At 44.9% G+C, this 21,653-nt stretch overlaps 1 protein-coding gene across 4 annotated transcripts in view; it reads left to right on the top strand.

Annotated features, from left to right (window-relative positions):
* NEK7 (NIMA related kinase 7) overlaps positions 1-21,653 on the top strand; it is a 144,314-nt gene that overhangs the window by 16,181 nt on the left and 106,480 nt on the right. The window contains exon 2 of one of the 4 annotated variants that reach the window (XM_088845221.1): positions 10,500-11,164. The exons of the other annotated variants lie outside the window; for them this stretch is intronic. The gene's annotated coding sequence lies outside the window, so the exon portion shown is untranslated. The remainder of the gene's footprint in view (positions 1-10,499; positions 11,165-21,653) is intronic. 4 annotated transcript variants of the gene reach the window in all.

Here is a 21,653-nt window from a genome sequence, read left to right as displayed (position 1 = left end):
GTTTGATCTGTTTTGCTGGACACTGAGTGTGTCCGTCTCACCTGACTTTCTGTTAGGTATATTCTGTTGTTATGACTGACGCAGGTCTTGGGAGAGTGGTGGGGCCTGGGTGTGGGTCAGTGGAGAAGTTTCCTGGTGGGGACGTGGGGAGACCTGGGTGGGCGACCTGGCTTCCCCACTGGGCTCCAGGGTTCCTTTCCTTGCCTGGTGTTGAGGAGCGTCAGAGGAAGGGGATGATAAGAAGTTTTTTAAAAACCACTTTGTAGTTTACGGTAAACTAGTCTGGAAAGAAAGGAGGACCTTGGAAGTTCAGGAACAGTATATAGAACTGTGTCTGTAGTAGCGGACATGTGCCAAACAAATGAATAAACAGCAGTTAATAAGCTTTTTTTTTTTAATAATAAGGATAAAATGTAAAATCATGAGTTAATTCAGGAAGATTTATTGAATTTTTCCTTTACTTAAATGAGAAGTGTTTTTCATTTTTTCGTGATGATTTTTTGGTTAGGGAGTGCTTGTTACAGACAAAAGACTGTTAGAACAGATGACCTTACAATACATAATTCATACTCATTAAAGTATTTCTGAGTCCTCGCTTGTATTCCATGGGGCCTTATCAGCTTTGTTATGATATAATTCACTACTATGAATTATTTAGTATTCTATTATGGTATACTATTAAAAAGCAGATGATCATGTGAATTTGAACTTGTTAGGTTCTGATTGTTTGACCTGTGTTCCATGTAACTTCTTGTTTTCTAAATTTGGTTATTTAACAAGTGTGTTTATAGGACTTTCCTATGTACTGGAGGTGAAAAAAAAAATGAAGTGCTCTTCAATAGGAGTTGCTAATATAGGGGACGATAGAGAATGAGATGGCTGGATGGCATCACCGACTCTGTGGACATGAGTTTGAGTGAACTCCGGGAGTTGGTGATGGACAGGGAGGCCTGGCGTGCTGTGATTGATGGGATCGCAAAGAGTTGGACACGACTGAGTGACTGAACTGAACTGAACTGAATATTGTTATTGGACCTGGAGGTATTGGACCCCAGATGCTTAGATGACTGCTTCATTAAAATGCCCAGGGAGAGGTTACTTAGAGGGGTATTTTATAAAGGGTCACCTGAGTGTGAAGCAGGGTCGCCAGGCAGGTTAGCTGGGAAGCGGGTTTCAGCCAGGATGGTCCTGTGTCAGAGGCACACCGGCGTGGAGGAGCCTGGCGTTTGGAAGAAGTGGCGATGGTTCATTAAGGCCAGAGAGGAGGATGTATATGCGAACCGGTGAGGAGCATGGCTGAGAAGAGAGCTTCATTCCTCAGAGAGTTTTCGGCGGGATTGAGACATATCTAGGTTTTTTAGATTGATTGTGACGGTGAGTGTGTAGGGTAGGAATTACGTTACCCAAGAACACTTCATAGATTGTAATAGTTCCTAGGGCTTGGGAGAAGCTGAGGCGGGTCTCGGATGTAGACTGAAGGGGCGGTGGGGACTGTGGAGGTGAGGGAGTCGAAGATCTGGTGTGGCCTGGGGACTGTATGCCTGGGCGGCAGGCAGTGCCATTCCCTGAGAAGGGGATTCAGAGTAGGCTGGATTTGAGAGGGTTGGGATTGTAGGCATTTCTGCTTTGGCTCATCAGGCAGAGAGATGGACCGGTAGAGTGGGAAATGAGATTCCAGAGCTACTAGTTCATAAATCATCAGTATGTAGGAGGCAGGTTCTGTGTCAGCTGAAAATGCATCCTTATTGATTTAAATAATCAAGGGACTTGCCATTAAAGGAAACCTGAGCGAGCAAATCAGCAGAATTGCTCATTGATCACAGAGCAAAAGGTGTGTTTTGCGTGGAAATGAGATAATTTCCTTACCATGCCTTTATGGTGGTGACTCAGCGTTGCTGGCTTGATTTACTTCAGGCAGATTCTAGATTAAGTAGTAGTAAATACAGCAGCCAATAACTGATAAGAGTAAGTCCCTGGAACTTGGGTCTTCATCCAGGAAATTGGAAGGAATCAACATGTTCTCTTTAGTATCACAAAATACTGAAAGTAATGCACCAACTGCTGCAGAGAACAAAACGCAGTGTTGTGGCTAAAACAGTGTGTACACAGCCAAATTATTATTCACATGTGAAAAGGGAGTGGTGGCTTTAGGTTTCAGTGATTAGAGAACATATGTTGCATGTGTGCCCTTTAGGGAAAAAAAATACTTAAGAGATGTACTACAGGAGTAAAATAAAAAAGACTAAGTTTGGGAAGGGGCCATCTTTGTCCAAAAGCACTGGGAATGAGCATGGAAGCAAATTACATGTAAAAGCAAGACTAAACAGGAGTTATTCAGGATTTGAAATAGTAAGAATGCCAGGGATAACTTAGATGGGCTATGGCTATAGAACCTGTAATCTAAGAGTGGGGATAGAATGAGTATTAGAGGGGGAAGCAATGGCACTGTCAGTCCTTGGCTGCCCTGGATTGGACTGTATGTCACAAGATGGATTTCATTTCTCCTTTGATGATCAGCCAAAAACTGGTTAATGGAGAACTTAGAAAACCTTGAAAGTCACCGTTAGCAGAATTTAAAATAGAGTGGGATATATGTGTGTTTCCTTGGGTTTCCCTGGTGACTAAGACTTGAAAGAATCTACCTGCAGTGCAGGAGACCTGGGTTGGATCCTTGCTTGGGAAGACCCCCTGGAGGAGGGCATGGCAACTCACTACCGTATTCTTGCTTGGAGAATCCTGTGGACAGAGAAGCCTGGAGGGCTACAGTCTGCGGGGTTGCAAATAATTGTACGTGACTGAGCAACACACACACATTTGTTTTCTGAGTAGTTGGACAGGATTAAGGCAATCAGGCACAGTCTATGGGGTTGCAAATAGTTGTATGTGACTGAGCAACACACACACACACATTTGTTTTCTGAGTAGTTGGACAGGATTAAGGCAGTCAGGCATGGTCCCACATGGCAAGAGATGAAAAAAATAAACAGAAAGGAAACAATAACTGTAAAAGACAAATATCAGTAAACCAATGTATTTAACATATTACATGTATTAGGCATGTTAAATTTCTGTTTTAAAAGATGGACTCAAACTAAAAAATAATCCTTAACTGCGTCCTATTTTCAGAAGATACCTTAGAGCAAAGAAACCCAGAAAGGTTAAAAAGGGAGGTCAAGGTTTATAAGGAAAACGCACCAGAAAAGATAGAAGGTTCACAGTAAGAATTCCAAAGTAGAACCGCGTGAAGGAGAGAAGCACTAAGTACAGCAAAGGACAGGTTTTCAGAGTTGACTCCCTGTAACCATGAGCAGGCGAGTGATTGAAGGATTGAACTTACATGACTCGCCGTCACAGCAGGCTTTTAGGCCCAGTTTTTTTTATATGTTTCATAGAATTAAATGAATGGGAATCTTTCTGTTCATGCTCTTGAGTTCATATATTTTTAATACCAAAAATTGGACCAGAGGTGAACATTTAAATAAAATATTAACCAAACTGTTCTACAGATTACCAGAGTTCTCCAAGATATTAATAGAAGTTCTGTGGAAGAAACTAGTGCCTAGACAATTCTAGAAAAATCGGTGTAGGGTACCATCTTGGAGAGTCACAGTGCACTCTTTAGCACATTAGGATCTCCAAGAAGTTGAGCCCAGTATTTAGCCCAGTATTTTGTAGCCACCTTTATGATCGATCTCCTCTATCTCTCATCTTAAGGGGATCTGGTGTTTTAAAGAACAGTTTGGAAAACACTAATGAATACTGGTGTACACTCTGTAATAAAATTAAGACTTAAGACACAGTTGAAGAGGCTTTGATTAATCACAGAAGGTTTATCTGACCAAGAAATGTTTGTCTGAGCATATGAAGATGGCCTGATAGAAAAGATCTGGTTATATGATTCATTACCTTGTTTGGTTCAGTAAGAAAACTTGATAAGCTTGCTAGAGCAGAAAAGCATTTAATGTCATTTGGTACCTAACCTCCCCCCCCATTTTTTTACATTAAAAAAAAAAGCCTCTGAGAAAACTGGGAATATTGTTTGATATGGAATATGGTCATTATCATAATTTGTTGCAATTTCATAGAAGTTCGTCCTTATTGTTTCTTATCTGCTATATTTTAAGCTCTTTGAGAGAAGGAAATTTAATTTTTACATTTTTTGTCACCCATTCTAATATAAGACCTTGTATTTTATGTATTCTGTAGCATTTTGTCAAATGAGAACATTATTTGAAAGTGTATCTTTATGTAAATTTTAGATTAAAATGGATTATAGTAAAAGTGATTTTTCTTTTTGTAAAATCTTTTAAAAGTGTGAAATACATGATTTCTCAAAACTGATATAGACACTCTACAGGATGGGCCCCCATGTTTACTTTATTCATTTGTCCAGCAAACCTTGACTATCTGAGGTGGATTTAAATCTTGTCTAACAGTCAAGTGACGGGGCATTTATAGACGTTCTTGAGCAGTAAAGGGGTATTTACCAGTACTGTTTTTAAAAAGGATTATCCTGGCCAGGATTCTTCTTGGTAAAGCAGGATGCCTGAGAGGAAGACTCCTGTAGTGGTGCAAGTGTTCATTTAGGAAATCAGGGGATTTGGGGACCCAAGGCTGGCTCAGAACTCCCCAGGATGTGGTTGGCCTTTGAGCTAATTTCTCTATGGTCTTGAGGACTGCATTCCAGCCCTTGAAACCCTAGCTCCTAACTGTGGCTTTACAGAGCTAGAGAAAATGTTCATATGCAGATTTCTACAGTCTTTAGGAAGAAGCTGTAGTTACTCAGGCTGTGTGTGTGAGTGTGTGTGTGCGTGAGAGTGTGTGCATGTGCGTGTGTGTGCGTGTGTGTGTGTGTGTGAGAGTGTGTGTGTGTGAGAGAGAGAGAGAGAGCAGGCGCAGACAGGATGAACGTTATACTGATCTCTGCTGCAGCTGCTGCTGCTAAGTCACTCAGTCGTGTCTGACTCTGTGTGACCCCACAGACGGAAGCCCACCAGGCTCCCCCATCCCTGGGAGTCAGGAAACCTGAGTTCCATTCTTTTCTCCTGTGGCAATCTTGGATAAGTCTTGTAACTTCTGTCTTTGGAGTTTTCTCACCTGTAACCTGGAAGTTATTCCTCCCTGCACTGTGATGTTTTGAGAAGTTGCCTGTGATAACATTTTAAAATTCCAAAACTCTAGGTGTAGGAGGTCACTGAAGCATATTGGTATTTACTTTACTGGAAGAGGATGTATGAACATAGAATTTGGAAACCCTAAAAATCACGGGATTAAGGAAACATGAAGATCTTTTTCATTTTTCTTTTGGGTTTTCAAGTAAGAATTAAGCATGTAGTTTTAACTACAGTATTTACTAGTATGTAAAAGACTTTGTACTACAGAGAAAATTAATAGTAAAGTTGTGTCATGATTCAGAATCAGTATTCACATTGCTAACATTTTGTTAGTTATTCTATTCAGTATTTACACAAAAATCTGTTTTTTTTTCCTGTTTATTTATTTATTTTTCTTTACAATATTGTATTGGTTTTGCCATACATTGACTTGAATCCACCATGGGTGTACTAACACATATAAAAGGAATTTAGAAAGATGGTGACGATAACCCTGTATGTGAGACAGCAAAAGAGACACAGATGTATAGAACAGTCTTTTGGACTCTGTGGGAGATGGCGAGGGTGGGATGATTTGGGAGAATGGCATTGAAACATGTAAATTATCTTATGTGAAACAAATTGCCAGTCCAGGTTTGATGCATGATACAGGGCTGGTGCACTGGGATGACCCAGAGGGATGGGATGGGGAGGGAGGGGGGAGGGGGATTCAAGATGGGGAACACATGTACATCCGGGGCGGATTCATATCAATGTATGGCAAAACCAATACAATATTGTAAAGTAAAATGAATAAATAAATAAACAGAAAAAATAACCTGCTGTTTTAACTGTGTAGTAAAAAGTAAAGTGTCCATGAGATCCTCCAGGCAAGAATACTGGAGTGGGTTGCCATTCTCTTCTCTAGGGGATTTCCCCAATCCAGGGCTCAAACCCAGGTCTCCTGCACTGCAGGCAGATTGTATCCATCTGAGGCACCAGGGACTGTATAGCTAGGTGAAAACATGACAGAAGAGGTTTGAACCAGGTTTCTTCTCTCTGTAACAATTTGCTTGAAGAATGGGGAGGTTTTCTTCACCTGACAGATGGTAAAGGAAAGACATTGAGAAGGCAAGTGGACTGCTAGGCCTGTTTTTGCTGGATGGTGACAGAGTCATTCCTGGAATTCATGATTTCTGTTGTTACCACATTTTCCACTTGAGTACAGCATCTTTTGCTGATCATTATGACTTTGTAATAATAATCCATAATTATAATAGTCTTTTAGGAAGATAGTCGAATGGTGTTTGGCTTTTTTTTTTTTTATTGATTTGAAGAATCACAATACGAAGCTCCAAGGATTATTTTCTGTAAGAGGACATACGTTTTTTTCCTTTGAGAAAACAAATTCTCAGGCTTATTAAATAAATTATGTTCATATAGTCATTTACTAAAAATGAAAGTGTGAATAAGTAATGGGCTTATAGCTCACACATTTTTCCATGTTGATTTATAATAGGAAAAACTGTATATAAAGTGTTTCATGAAATGATGCTCTAAATACGCATTCATAAAGTGCTTGACCTCTCTTTTAATGTAGGAGAAATGTCTATATGGAAAAGGTGAAAAGGGAATGTGTTATGAAGCTGAGGCTGTCACCCATTTTATATGGTTTACCCCGTTAACTTTATACATGTAATAGTTCCCATGATGCCCCGATGGGATAGATGATTATAAATCAGAATCGCAGAGCGTCACATCATCTTCAGATAGTTCAGTAGACAATGGCAAACCCAGTAGTATTAACTGGATTTTTTTTTTTGGGGGGGTGAAGTCAAGCCTGTAGTTGAAATGTCTTAAGAGCAAAGCAAAACTATTCCTTCTTGGTATTTCAGATTAATCGGTCACTGTTTGTTTTTCAGTGGGGTTTGCTTCCGTGAAGACTCTGATGGAGGGCCCTTAGGAATGGCTTCCTTGGGCTTCCTCTCGAGGCTGGAACTGAACTCCAGCAGCCCAGGCTCCCGGCTTGGAGCTGCTCTGCTTGAATCAGAATGTCAGGAAGCTCTGCGTTTGTGCAGCGTGGCTTACTTATTTCAGAGGAAATTAGAATTAGGCAGACGTTTGAGACTGGAAATGACTTTGGAAATCAGGCCATCCAATACCTTCATTTGATACTTGAGGTGACTGAGGCTCAGAGCCTTCAGTCAGACATTACAAGAAGGTTCCTGGTAAAAATGGGTTGAGTTGGATTCTCTGTGTTGTATTCAAATGTTATTCTCCCATGGTTGTTACTTACGTTTGTGAGCATCTCCTTAATAACATCACCCAAAAAGTAAACAGAAGCCGTAAAGCTCTGAAGAGGTAGGTTGTCGGACTCTTAGATTTCATTCAGGGCTGTAACAGAGGAAACGATTATTTGAGAAATTTCTCCTCGGTGGTAGGCCAATCCACAAATTATATTTAAAATATGATTTGGTAACACTTAATAAAATGCTGTAAAGCAAATCAATTTCTGCATGAAGGGGCTGTGCTTGAAGACCTCGTTGGGCTTTGACAATTAATGACATAACTACATTTGTTAGTACACGGGGCTTTATGTTAATACACTTACCTTTGACATATTAAACAGAAGCGTTGAGTTCCACATAGTCGACTGTAATGGACATGTTTGACATCAAAACTAAAAGTCTGGGGCATCCCTGGTGGTCCAGTGGCTAAGTCTCTGTGCTCCCAGGGCAGGGGCCTGGGTTCGATCCCTGGTCAGGGGACTAGATCCCACGTGCCGCAGCTGGGCGTTCACAGGTCACAACCAGAGATCCAGCATGTCACAACAGAGCTCGCGTGCTGCAGGTAGGACCTGGCACAGCCAAAGAGGAAAATAGTCTTTAAAAGGACTGTAACTTCCCTAAGACGTAGCGATGTGCGTAATCTGACAGCCAGGTTTCAGTTCGGAGGGTGTTCTTGGACATGATAGTGGTTTTGCCACTCTTGAGTTTTCTCTTTTGTTTAAGTCGTGTATTAAATAATAAGTAGGTCTGTTTGGCCTCTGTTTCCAAGTGGGCAAGGCTGCTTTAATCTCTCAGGCTTTGAACTGGAGAGAGGACAGTGGTGAGCAAGCAGGTGTGGGGGAGAGAGAAGGCTGCCTGGTGTCGGCGTGCCTTCTCCTCACAGCCCGGGGTTCTGGTCCTGGCTTATGACTCGCTCGGTTTCTGGTTGGTGTGGCCTGCGATTTTGGTTTCTGTTGGTGTTACACGTACAGTTAAGTTATATGAAAAAGTCCTGCAGGGATTTTAAGTTTATAGTTTTGGAAATATTACTTCTGGTTTTAGATTTTAGAAACTGTTACTTTTCAACCCTCTGTCCTTTGTTCCATGATATCTACTCAGGGGCTTAACCAGACTTGAGTGTTTCAGGAAAGCGTAATCCAGCTAATCAGCAGCCGTCAGGCCCTGCAGCTCGTGAAGGCACCTCGTGCAGGGAGACTGAGCCGTCTGTGATCACGGATTTGGTAGCCCTGAGCGATGCTGTCACTGAGAGCAGGATGAGGCCCTCGGCGCCCAGGAGGGACTGTAGAGGGGCGCGTCCTTCTGGCTCCAGGGGCTGCGGTGGGGCCGGGGGCTCTGCCTGCCGGGCTTTGCCTGGAAGCCCTGGTGGTAGGTGAAGTTAGGACTTATGCAGCTCAAAAATGGGCCAGTTTGGCAAAAAGCATGGGGCTGGAGGCTCTGATTCATTCTCTCTGTGGCTGCCAAAGTGGAATTTGTGAAATGGAAAACCAGCTCTGACGCCCCGTCTGAGAACCAGCCAGTCTTCCGAGGCTGCGTCCAGTAGCAGGAAACCTGAGCCTGCCCTTGACTTTCCACGGGCTGTGTCTCCTCTGAAGCCTCTTCTGGGCTCAGAGCCCTTCCAGGGAAGGCTCCCTTTGTTGTTCGTCTCATTATCCTTGGTACCCGCGAGCTCCACAGAAGGGAGTTGCTACCTTTCTGTAGGATAAACGGGACTGTAATCCCAGCCTAAGGAATTTGTACTTAATTTTAAAAATGGTGGAGAACAATTAGACATTTTTAAGCACAAGAATGATATGGTGAAGGTATTCTAGAATTTTTATCAACAATAGATTATTATGATGCTAGCCTTCTAAACATTTTATACTCTGAAACACCTCAGACTTAGAGGAAACACACATTTGTAGGCCCAGACATTTGGGTAAGAAAACTGATGGAGCCGCTCCTTGCTGCTCTTGTTCAGTCACTAAGTCTCGTCCTCCGTCATCCCCTTCTCCTCCTGCCCTCAGTCTTTCCCAGCATCAGGGTCTTTTCCAGTGATTTAGCTCTTCACATCAGGTGGCCAAAGTATTGGAGTTCAGCTTCAGCATCAGTCCTTCCAGTGGATATTCAGGGTTGATTGACTGGATCTCCTTGCCATCCAAGGGACTCTCAAGAGTCTTCTCTAGCTGCTTTTCTTAATTTTACTCTGAAGTAGCACCTAGAGTCAGTTTTAACCCCTGTTTTTTAAGTTCACCGAGACGAAGCAGGATTAGGTAGGCTTTATTTTTTCATTCGTTTGGCAGATATTTGAATGTCTCCTCTGTGCTTGCCATGCCCGCAGCTTTGGTGGGCACGGCAGTAATGGGACACAGAGCGTGTGACTGCAGGAAGCATTTTTAATGCTTGAATGACTGAGAACCCTAGAGGGGCTCAAAAACCATGTCAGGAGACCGTGTCGATAAAGAGAAACATTTCCCTTTGCTCTCTGCATATGTCTCTGAAGGATATCACTAGTGGAAGTCTGGGACTGTAGGGGCCTCCTCTGGCCGTCCTCAGACACTGTGAGCTTGGTGGTACCCGGGCCCTTTAACAGTTTGGTATTTAATTAGCAATAACTTCCAAGTGATTTAGTAACAAGATATGCCCTCGCCAAATTTCAGTTCTTAGGAACGCGCGTCAGTGTTATGGGTGCTTCGTGCTCCCTGGCTGTTCACAATATACTGGGCATCCCAGCAGAGCGCAAGGCTGTGACTTCGTTCATGGGGCCGTTTTCACAAATGGTAAATGCATTATAAATAAGCGTGCGTAGTACTTCACTTCCTTAGACACTAGAGTTCTTCATAGTAATAAATCTATGACTTTGCCTTAGCGCCATTTTCTGAAGGAGCCTATTAATAAGCACTCTGGAGCTCGAAACTTCATTTCTTCAGTTGCCAGGCTTGACTGACTTCTTGTCAATCTATTTGAGAGTTTTTAAATGGCTTTGTTGGAAAATTCAGAATATATTTTCAATTTTAAATAGTCAAACTGCTTATCTATTCAGAGAACTTTCATTATCTCTCTAGATCATTCAAAAATCTGGAATATTTGTGACTGATGGTTGACCCGAGGATTCTTAAATAAGATTGGTTTGTGTTCACAGCGGCTTTACCAGTTCTGGAACACACCCACACACAGCAGACACCATGGCGGCCGTGCCGACAAGATTGTCCTTCGGTCCAGTGACGTCACGACACGACGCTCTAAGCCAGTGACGTCACGACACGACGCTCTAAGCCAGAGGAGAGCGTTGCTGGTGGTCCCGGGAAAGCCTGGTGACGGTGCCCTTTGGAAAGCTACTCGGAAAATCCGTATTAGAGACAGTGTCTTCACTCTGCTCCTTTCAAGCGCAGACAGGCCCGCCTGTGAAGAGTGGGGCGGGAGCGGCCGCCCGCCCGCCTCTCCCCAGCGTGTGCTCTCCACATTCTGTGCTCTTGCTGTTCTCAGAAGAGAAGCGTGATGCTTGGTGACTCTGTTTTTGACTTAACCCTGTGTTTCCCGGTGGCTCAATGGTAAAGCATTCTCCTTCCAGTGTAGGAGACCTGGGCTCCATCCCTGGTCGGGAAGATCCCCTGGAGGAGAGCATGGAACCCACTCCAGTGCTCTTGTCTGGAGAATCCCACGGACAGAGGAGCCTGGCGGGCTGCAGTCCATGGGGTCGCAAAGACTGGGACACGACTGAGCACTGCGCTGGACTCATCTGTATTTGCACTTGGTTCTGGCATGAACGGGAATTGTGTCCTCGGTTGAGATAAGCGAGGTTTTCTGGTGGGTGTTTTGCTTTAAAGCAGTGTTTTCAGTGGCTGCCCCCTGTCATGTATGGGTCAGCCTCAGGAAACTGCCTGAGATGTAAAAGTCACTTTGCACTCCTCTGGGAGGGAGGAAATGAACTCTCCCAATTTAGAATGTTCCCCAGCAAAGCTTTCTTGATGGCTCTTTTAAAATCTTGTTCTGACTTGCAGAACTCAGAATCTCATTTCTTGAGCTATAGTGCTCTGACGTAAGAACAGTTGAAGTTTCAGAAATACGGTGTCTCGACATAGAATGACACAGCCTCCCCTGGCCATCCATTAGGTGGAACCTCTCTGTGTGTGAGGACAGACCGAACACCCCGTCGGGGGAGCGCTGCTGGGAGGGGTCCCGCCTGCCCTGCTTCTTCCTCTTCTCTGCCTCCCCACCCCCCACTGACTCCCACCCCCTCACTGACCCTTGAGGCTTCAGTGTGAGAATTCCTGGACACCCCCACCCACTTCCCCTAGACTGTTACACGCCCCTTATCACTTGGCCTTTTTCACTTGTCAAGCGGACCGCGTTTATTACTGGCCCTCATGGTGGACAAGATTGCAGACGCCCCGAGGGCGGCAGCCCTGTCACTTTTGTGCAGGCTGGATGCCCTGTGCCTAGGATGTGTTTGCTTATCACAGGCCCTGCTGACCAGGGAGACAGGAAAGCCATCAGAAATACTTAATCTGTGTCCGTGAGCATCAGTGTTCGTGCAATTGGGTGAAACAAGTCAATCTGAGAATGAAGAAGAAAAAGTCGGTATGATGTGGGAATTACCGAAAATCCTAAGTCACATTATGCCAGAAGATTAGATTTATAATCATGCTGACCGGCTGCCCATTGTGGATGTGAACGAACCTGAAAATAAATTCCCCAGGGCCTTCCTCCCAATCAGCTGCTTGGTTTTTATTTCTGTCCTGACTGTGCAGCTGTCCGCACATCAGGTGTGCTCACTGACAGCTCCGCCGTCTCCCCAGCAGCCTGCCGTGGGTCTGTAGCCCGTGGGATTCTGCCCGACCTTACTGATCAGGCTCTCCTCAAAAGTTCACCGTGGTATCTGATTTCGGTGTTTCCTTTCTTGGAAAACGTGGCTCTCCTTCTCCCCCCCAGGGTCTCATGGCTTTGGAAACTATTTTTGTGATGGTTTACTGCCTGGTGCGCTGACCTTCTGATAGCTGCTGAGTTGGGGAAATAGGTTTGATGGTGGAGGTGTAAGAGGACAGGCTCTCAGAGAGGCTCTTCTTCTCCGTTTTTAAAATGTTCTTGTTCTTAATCATGCCCAGACTGATTGAAACGTTCACAACAGTTATTCTGAACTTTTCTCACGGTAATGAGAGTTCTGGACGGAGCACTGAACAGACGCGTGAGCAACACACACTGAGAGTAAAAGTCGCTTAGTCGTCTCCGACTCTTTGCGACCCCACGGACTACAGTCCATGGGATTCTCCAGGCCAGAACACTGGAACGGGTATCCTGTCCCTTCTCCAGGGGAGCTTCCCAACCCAGGTCTCCCGCATTGCAGGCGGATTCTTTACCAGCTGAGCCACAAGGGAAGCCCAAGAAGACTGGAGCGGGTGGCCTATCCCTTCTCCAGCGGATCTTCCCAACCCAGGAATCAAACTGGGGTCTCCTGCATTGCAGGCGGTTCTTTACCAAATGACCTATCAGTAGAAGTTAATTTTCATGTACATTTGCTCTTGTAATCTTAGGCTTTCTTGTTAGCTGTGAGGTGTCACCCAGGGAACTGGCTTCAGAAAGCTGCAAATTATTGAATTTGCTAAAGAAACAGATGTCTTTTTCACGTCGTCTGCATGTGGCGGTGGTCTGGGCATTGCATTAATAGGATGGTTGCTTAAGGCTTACCTACAGATTGGTACGGGAACAGCAGCTGATGAAAGGAACCAGGTGGGGAGGGAGGTAGTCTTGTTACTTGTTTCACTGGAAACAATGTTGATATAAAAAGTTATGTATAAATATATAGAGCTGGGTTTTATTAAAAGAAAGGATTTGTTCAGTTTGATTGGTGATTGGTTGCTGGTAGTCTTCCAGGTAACCTGTCATTTTTATTTCAATTTTCTGAGGCCATACTGTTGGGTGCATGCAGAAATACTGAATGTGAAAATGAAAATCTGTAAATCATTTTCTCTGTTAAAACATGAACCCAGAATCTTGGCCCTCGAAGATACCTTATCTCAAAGGAGTTACACCTTGCAGAGGAGAGAGAACTTAGGCTGCGCTTCTTCAATGAGCCAGAAGATTTATGTCACCAGATCACCTTTCTAATGGGCATTTTATTTAAACTTACGGTCAGGAAGTTTAGAACAGTAAACTGACTCATGGAAATTATTTTTACCTGTGAAAGGATGTATTTGAAATTATTTCCGTAGCTATTGAAATACTATCTTCCTTCTTAGTTTTCGGTTTAGTAATGAACTCAGCTATAAAGGAGGCTCGGTTGTTTGTTTGATGAAATAGAACACTGAATCCAGTGAAGTAAGTGTTCTGATTTGTTGAACTTCCTCTTGCCTTTACAGTTTCCTTTAAAGGTTTGAAATGCCAGGGTACTGTGTGAAGAACAGGTGGTTGTCGTTTTATTTTGTTTTGCAGTTCAGTTCAGTCGCACAGTCGTGTCAGACTCTTTGCAGCCCCATGGACTGCAGCATGTCAGGCCTCCCTGTCCATAACCAACTCCCAGAGTTTATTCAGACTCATGCCCATTGAGTTGGTGATACCATCCAACATCTCATCCTCTGTCGTCCCCTTCTCCTCCCACCTTCAGTCTTTCCCAGCATTAGGGTCTTTTCCAATGACTCAGTTCTTCGCATCAGGTGGCCAAAGGATTGGAGTTTCAGCTTCAGCATCAGTCCTTCCAGTGAACATTCAGGACTGATCTCCTTTAGGATGGACTGGTTGGATCTCCTTGCAGTCCAAGGGACTCTCAAGAGTCTTCTCCAAAACCACAGTTCAAAAGCATCAATTCTTCAGCGATCAGCTTTCTTTAGAGTCCAGCTCTCATATCCATACATGATTACTGGAAAAACCTTGACTAGACAGACCTTTGTTGGCAAAGTAATGACTGCTTTTTAATATGCTATCTAGGTTAGTCATAACTTTCCTTCCAAGGAGTAAGCGTGTTTTAATTTCATGGCTGCAATCAGCATCTACAGTGATTTTGGAGCCCCCAAAAATAAAGTCTGACACTGTTTCCACTGTTTCCCCATCTATTTGCCATAAAGTGATGGGACCGGCTGCCATGATCTTAGTTTTCTGAATGTTGAGCTTTAAGCCAACTTTTTGACTTTTCACTTTCACCAAGAGGCTCTTTAGTTCTTTTTCACTTTCTGCCATAAGGGTGGTGTCATCTGCCTATCTGAGGTTACTGATATTTCTCCTGGAAGTCTTGATTCCAGCTTGTGCTTCATCCAGCCCAGCATTTCTCATGATGTACTCTGCATGTAAGTTAAATAAGCGGGGTGACAATATACAGCCTTGATGTACTCCTTTTCCTATTTGGAACGAGTCTGTTGTTCCATATCTAGTTCTAACTGTTGCTTCCTGACCTGCATACAGATTTCTCAGAAAGCAGGTCAGGTGGTCTGGTATTCCCATCTGTTTCAGAATGTTCCACAGTTTATTGTGATCCACACAGTCAAAGGCTTTGGCATAGTCAGTAAAGCAGAAATAGATATTTTTCTGGAACTCTTGCTTTTTCCATGATCCAGCGGATGTTGGCAATTTGATCTCTGGATCCTCTGCCTTTCCTAAAACCAGCTTGAACGTCTGGAAGTTCACAGTTCACATATTGTTGAAGCCTGGCTTAGAGAATTTTGAGCATTACTTGACTAGCGTGTGAGATGAGTGCGATTGTGCGGTAGTTTGAGCATTCTTTGGCATTGCCTTTCTTTGGTATTGGAATGAAAACTGACCTTTTCCAGTTCTGTGGCCACTGCTGAGTTTTCCAAATTTGCTGACATATTGAGTGCAGCACTTTCACAGCATCATCCTTTAGGATTTGAAATAGCTCAACTGGAATTCCGTCACCTTCACTAACTTTGTTTGTAGTGATGCTTCCTCCCAAGGCCGACTTGACTTCACATTCCAGGATGTCTGGCTCTAGGTGAGTGATCACACCATGATGGTTATCTGGGTCATGAAGATCTTTTTTGTACAGTTCTTCTGTGTATTCTTGCCACCTCTTCTTAATATCTTCTGCTTCTGTTAGGTCCATACCATTTCTGTCCTTTATTGAGCCCATCTTTGCATGAAATGTTCCCTTGATGTCTCTAATTTTCTTGAAGAGATCTCTAGTCTTCCCCATTGTATTGTTTTCCTCTATTTCTTTGCACTAATCACTGAGGAAGGCTTTCTTATCTCTTCTTGCTATTCTTTGGAACTCTGCATTCAGATGCTTATATCTTTCCTTTTCTCCTTTGCCTTTTCGCTTCTCTTCTTTTCTCAGCTCTTTGTGAGGCCGCCTCAGACAGCCGTTTTGCTTTTTTGCCTTTCTTTTTCTAGGGGATGGTCTTGCTCCCTGTCTCCTGTACAGTGTCATGTGCCTCGGTCCAGAGTTCATCAGGCACTCTATCAGATCTAGTCCCTTAAATCTGTTTGTCACTTCCAGTGTATAATCATGAGGGATTTGATTTAGGTCATACCTGGATGGTGTAGTGGTTTTCCCTACTTTCTTCAATTTAAGTCTGAATTTGGCCGTAAGGAGTTCATGATCTGAGCCACAGTCCGGTCCCGGTCTTGTTTTTGCTGACTGTGTAGAGCTTCTCCATCTTTGGCTGCAAAGAACACAGTCAGTCTGACTGATTGATATACTGACCTGATACCTGATAGAATCAGTCGCCGCCCCAGCGCCGTGCAGCCGCTGCTCTGCCTTGTTTTTAGTGTTGTTTGGTGGCTGTCTTGCAGGCTGGAAAGGAGTCAATACTGAGACTCGAAAGTTAAGCAGCAGAGCTACCCCCTGGACTATGCAGTCCATGGAAAGTGATCAGGTTGGCCTGCGCTGCGCCAAGGGTGCTGAAGGTGGGCAGAGAGACTCAGAGATGGAGACAGCTCTGAGGAGGCCCCAGCCCAGCAGCGTCGGTCCTCCTGCCGTGGTCCCACCCTGGAGCGGAGTGGGGGCCTGGATGGGCCCCTGTGCTCGCTTCGAGTTGGGTCAGAGCTCCCGAACCCAGGGCTGTCGTTAGAAACAGGCATCTGAGAATCTTGGTGCCTTTGGTTAATGACAACGCAGTTGATTGTTGATTGTATAAACCAGGGTCAGTTATGTTGAAAGCACAATTGAGGGAAAAGAAGGCACTTGCATATTTGCAGTGAGATGGACTAGGGGTCCCTCTGAGCCCGGAGTGAGCAGGCCCAGGACACTGCGGCTAGAGCGTCACAGGGCCAGCCGACGTTGGGTCGGACTTTCCACTGTTAATCCTGCTTTTGGTTTTCATAACCTCTGGTTAAGCATTCTTTCCAGGGAACAATTTGTATACAGATCTTCAGTGTGGGAACACATATCCTATGACCCGCTTACAGTCCTCTTTAAGCAGTCAGATGAACGTTAAGGGCTTTTAAGATGAAGTCAGATTTTATGTTTTAAGATATTTCAAAATATTTATTCTCTGGGGATCAACAACTGAAAATTATTTTATTCATTCCTGGAGAGGCTGCATCATTTTTAGTACTACGCTCAGAATAGCTGCTAAGCTCCGATGATACACTTTAAAAAAATAGAAAATGTAATGACTCGGTTAAACGGCTTTGAATGTGTTTGAAGAAGTTGTTAGAATGACTAAAGAATTTGTATCATTTAAAAGTTAAACTTTAGATTCCACTGATTTAAGAAAAAGAAGGGGTGGGTGTCATCGTTTTGTGTTTATTTAAATTACTTGATCCCTATTGCCATTGCAGTACAAACAGACCTATTAATTTGTTAATTTAAGAGCACAGTGCTGTATTAGTCCGGGTTCTCCAGGGAAACCCAGCCAAGAGGATATGTATATAAGCACGCACTCAAGTTATACGTCTCTCTGTACACGTGATTACCTTAATATGTAGCCTGCCATATATCTAGCTCTATACACACTCACACACACACACACACAGATACACACGTATAGAGAGATCCGTCGTGAGGAATCGGCTCACGTGGTCACGGAGGCTGGGGTGACCCAGGGCTGCCAGCTGCAAGCTGCAGACCCAGAGGAGCTGGTGGTGGTGGTGTAGTATCCGAGTCCGGAGGCTCCTGAACCGGGAGCGCGGGTGCAGAGAGTGGGCCGGCAAGTCTGCGGGCCTGAGGATCCGGCGTGCGGCGGGGCTCCCGGCTGGGCAGGACGCAGGCTCCGCAGCTCGGGGACGCCCTCCTCTCCCCGCCCGTCTGACCTCGGAGGGCCTCGAGGGGTGGGGCGGTGCTCCCCCGCCCTGGGGGCCGGCGTCCGAGGGCGGGGGGCACGTGGCTTCACTCCGTGCTCAGACTCCAGCCTCCGCCGGAAACTCTCTCCCAGATGCTCAGAAATCACGTCCGACCCCGGGCAGCCGTGGCCCCGTCAACCTGACACGTAAAATGCGCCCCTCCCGGCACCGCCAGTAATTCTTTCCTGCGTGCTCAGTCATGCTGTTTCCGAAAGCGCTTGTCCCCAGCGTGACTCATGAATCCAGAAGACAGTGTTCTGATGAGAATTACTGTAGCACCAACTTTTCTTCTCCTGGGGATAAATACGAGATAGCCAGCGACGCCCTCGCCCACCCCCAGTGCTGAGGACGGCCGTCCAAATCCACCGTGCGCCCCCGCGGTGGAGGCGGGCTCCGCGCGGTCTCGGGGGTTTCTGTCCACTGCCGCAGCCGTGGCAGACTCACAGCGTGCCTCCGTCTTCCTAAGTCCGCTCACTGCTACTTTCTCACAAGACAAGCAGGCCCACTCGAACTAATGACTTCAGTTCAGTTGCTCCGTCGTGTCCGACTCTCCGAGACCCCATGAATCACAGCACCGCAGGCCTCCCTGTCCATCACCAACTCCTGGAGTCTACCCAAACCCATGTCCATTGAGTCGGTGATGCCATCCAGCCATCTCATCCTCTGTCGTCCCCTTCTCCTCCTGCCCCCAATCCCTCCCAGCATCAGGGTCTTTTCCAATCAGTCAACTCTTCTCATGAGGTGGCCAAAGGATTGGAGTTTCAGCTTCAGCATCAGTCCTTCCAGTGAACACCCAGGACTGATCTCCTTTACGATGGACTGGTTGGATCTCCTTGCAGTCCAAGGGACTCTCAAGAGTCTTCTCCAGCACCACAGTTCAAAAGCATCAATTCTTCTTCGCTCAGCTTTCTTCACAGTCCAACTCTCACATCCATACATGACTACTTGAAAAACCATAGCCTTGACTAGATGGACCTTTGCTAGCAAAGTAATATCTCTGCTTTTTAATATGCTATCTAGGTTGGTCATAACTTTCCTTCCAACTGTGGGCAGGAATCACTTAGAAGAAATGGAGTAGCCATCGTGGTCAACAAGAGTCTGCAATGCAGTACTTGAATGACTTCAGTTGAGTTCAGTTCAGTCGCTCAGTCGTGTCCGACTCTCCGCGACCCCATGAATCACAGCACGCCAGGCCTCCCTGTCCATCACCAACTCCCGGAGTACACTCAAACTCATGTCCACAGAGTCGGTGATGCCATCCAGCCATCTCATTCTCGGTCGTCCCCTTCTCCTCCCGCCCCCAACCTTTCCCAGCATCAGAGTCTTTTCCAGTGAGTCAACTCGTCGCATGAGGTGGCCAAAGTATTGCAGTTTCAGCTTTAGCATCAGTCCCTCCAATGAACATCCAGGATTGATCTCCTTTAGAATGGACTGGTTGGATCTCCTTGCAGTATAAGGGACTCTCAAGAGTCTTCTCCAACACCACAGTTCAAAAGCATCGATTCTTCGGCGATCAGCTTTCTTCACAGTCCAACTCTCACATCCATACATGACCACGGGAAAAACCATTGCCTTGACTAGACGGACCTTGGTTGGCAAAGTAATGTCTCTGCTTTTTAATATACTATCAAGGTTGGTCATAACTTTCCTTCCAAGGAGCAAGCGTCTTTTAATTTCATGGCTGCAATCAGCACCTGCAGTGATTTTGGAGCCCCAAAAAACAAAGTCTGACACTGTTTCCACTGTTTTTCCATCTATTTCCCATGAAGTGATGGGACCAGATGCCATGATCTTTGTTTTCTGAATGTTGAGCTTCAAGCCAACCTTTTCACTCTCCTCTTTCACTTTCATCAAGAGGCTTTTGAGTTCCTCTTCACTTTCTGCCATAAGGGTAGTGCCATCTGCATATCTGAGGTTATTGATATTTCTCCCAGCAATCTTGATTCCAGCTTGTGCTTCTTCCAGCCCAGCATTCCTCATGATGTACTCTGCATAGAAGTTAAATAAGCAAGGTGACAATATACAACCTTGACGTACACCTTTTCCTATTTGGAACCAGTCTGTTGTTCCATGTCCAGTTCTAACAGTTGCTTCCTGACCTGCATACAGGTTTCTCAAGAGGCAGGTCAGGTGGTCTGGGATTCCCATCTCTTTCAGAATGTTCCACAGTTTATTGTGATCCACACAGTCAAAGTCTTGAATGACTTAGCTTTAATAAAACCCGTGTTTATTGAGTATGCTGTTTTCTGGAATGCTAGAATTAAACTAACAATTTTTCTAAATGGATAATTATCACTATAATTATACTTTTAGAGATTCAGCATTTTTTTTTCCCTGTAAGTGTTTTGTTTTCTTTCTTTCTACCATTTATTAGAAGATTGGCCCAAGAAGAGAAGAATGATTTTTTTTTTTAAATTTTGTTTTCTTTCCAGCAAGTGGGAGTTGTCAGAATATTGACTTTTCTAAATCAGTAGGAAGTTTTGGCTGTGTTTTCTATTAGGTAAACAGTAAAGGGACTGTCATAAATTTTTTTTTTTTTTTTAAACTCTATTTACTTGGCTGCACTGGCTCAGTTTCGGCAGGCAGGGTCTTCACTCTTCAGTGTGGCATGGGGAATCTTTAGTTGTGACCTGTGAGGTCTTAGCTGCGGCATGTGGGATCTTGTTCCCCAACCAGGGGTCGAACCTGGGCCCCTCTATTCGGAGCGGGAAGTCTTAGCCAGTGGATCACCCGGGAAGTCCCAGTCATAAATTTTATGTAGTGTTTTGTTTTGGGCTTCCCTGGTGGCTCAGACGGGAAAGAATCTGCCTGCAATGCAGGAGACTCAGGTTCAATCCCTGGGTTAGGAAGATCCCCTGGAGGAGGACATTGCTACCCACGCCAGTATTCTTGGCCTGGAGAATCCCATGGACAGAGGAGCCTGGCGGGCCACAGTCCCTGGGGTCACAGAGAGTCAGATGTGAATGAGGGACTAACATGCACGCATACAGTGCTTTTAGACTTGGGGGCGTGGTGCCTTTGGTATTGTTTTATTTGGTGTGTCCCTTAGTATCTTTCATATTTTTAATGTGTTTAGAAACAAGTCGTAACAAACATCAAGTTTAACAGAGATCACTTCTGTATTAACTCTGGATTAGGATCCCTCAAACTGGGAAACTGGCGCATGGAGAGGGCCAAGGCTGTCATTCCCCTCTTGGGGGGGGGCATTTGGCAGAAGTGGAATTCTCTCTGCAGCGTGCCCTGAGAGAGAGACACACATTCTCGTGTGTGTCTTTTGTCTTGTATTCTTGCATATAGGGAGGTGCACTGGGAGGTCTTACGGGCATTGGCCTCCCAATATTCCACCTACTGTGTGTGAGAATTCCAGTTGCTCCATATCTAGGTTTTATTTTGCCAGAATTCAAAAATTTTAGCCTGTCCGATGCATATGAAACTGCCCTTTTGTTAGTTTAATTTGCCCATCCCTGATTTTCAAGAGCTGATACTGAATACTTTTTCAGATACTTTTCTGGAAATTACTTGTTCATGTCTTTTGCCGGTAACACAAACTGGCTTGCCCTGTTTCCTGAGCTCTCCACAAGCCCCGGACGTCCGTTCTGCGTCGGTGTTTGTGTTACGAGTATGTTTTTCACGGTCTGTGACTTTTCTGCATTTTTCACTTGTGCCCCTTGATGAACAGAGATCCCTGAACTTTCTCAGTGTTTCCTGGTTCTTCTTTTTATCCTGAAGTACAGTTCCTTCTACTGAGATCATAAAGATACAGGTCTGTTTCTCCCATTCAGCACTCTGGCCCACTGTGTGTCGTGGAAGATGATGGTGCCATCCTCACGTATATGCACGTGTAAGCATGTCTGATGTTACAATACCTAGCACCTGGTCACCTCGGTACCGCTTAGCCACATGCCTGTACGCCTTCCACTCGCTCCTCGTGCCTGGTCCATTGCGTGTAGTTTTCATGCAGGAGCAGTTCCATTTCTGGGCTCTATTTCTGCTCCACTGGTCTTTGCTTTTTCCTGCTGCAGTTACATTTTCAGTACATCTTCAACTCTGTCTGCCCTTTGCCTTG

The sequence above is a fragment of the Moschus berezovskii genome, chromosome 17 (assembly GCF_049115385.1).
Source record: "Moschus berezovskii isolate FMDL1 chromosome 17, NW_MosBer_1.0, whole genome shotgun sequence".
Taxonomy (NCBI): Eukaryota; Metazoa; Chordata; class Mammalia; order Artiodactyla; family Moschidae; genus Moschus; species Moschus berezovskii.
The sequence above is the reverse complement of the archived record's forward strand: the minus strand, read 5'-3'. Positions and strand labels throughout refer to the sequence as shown.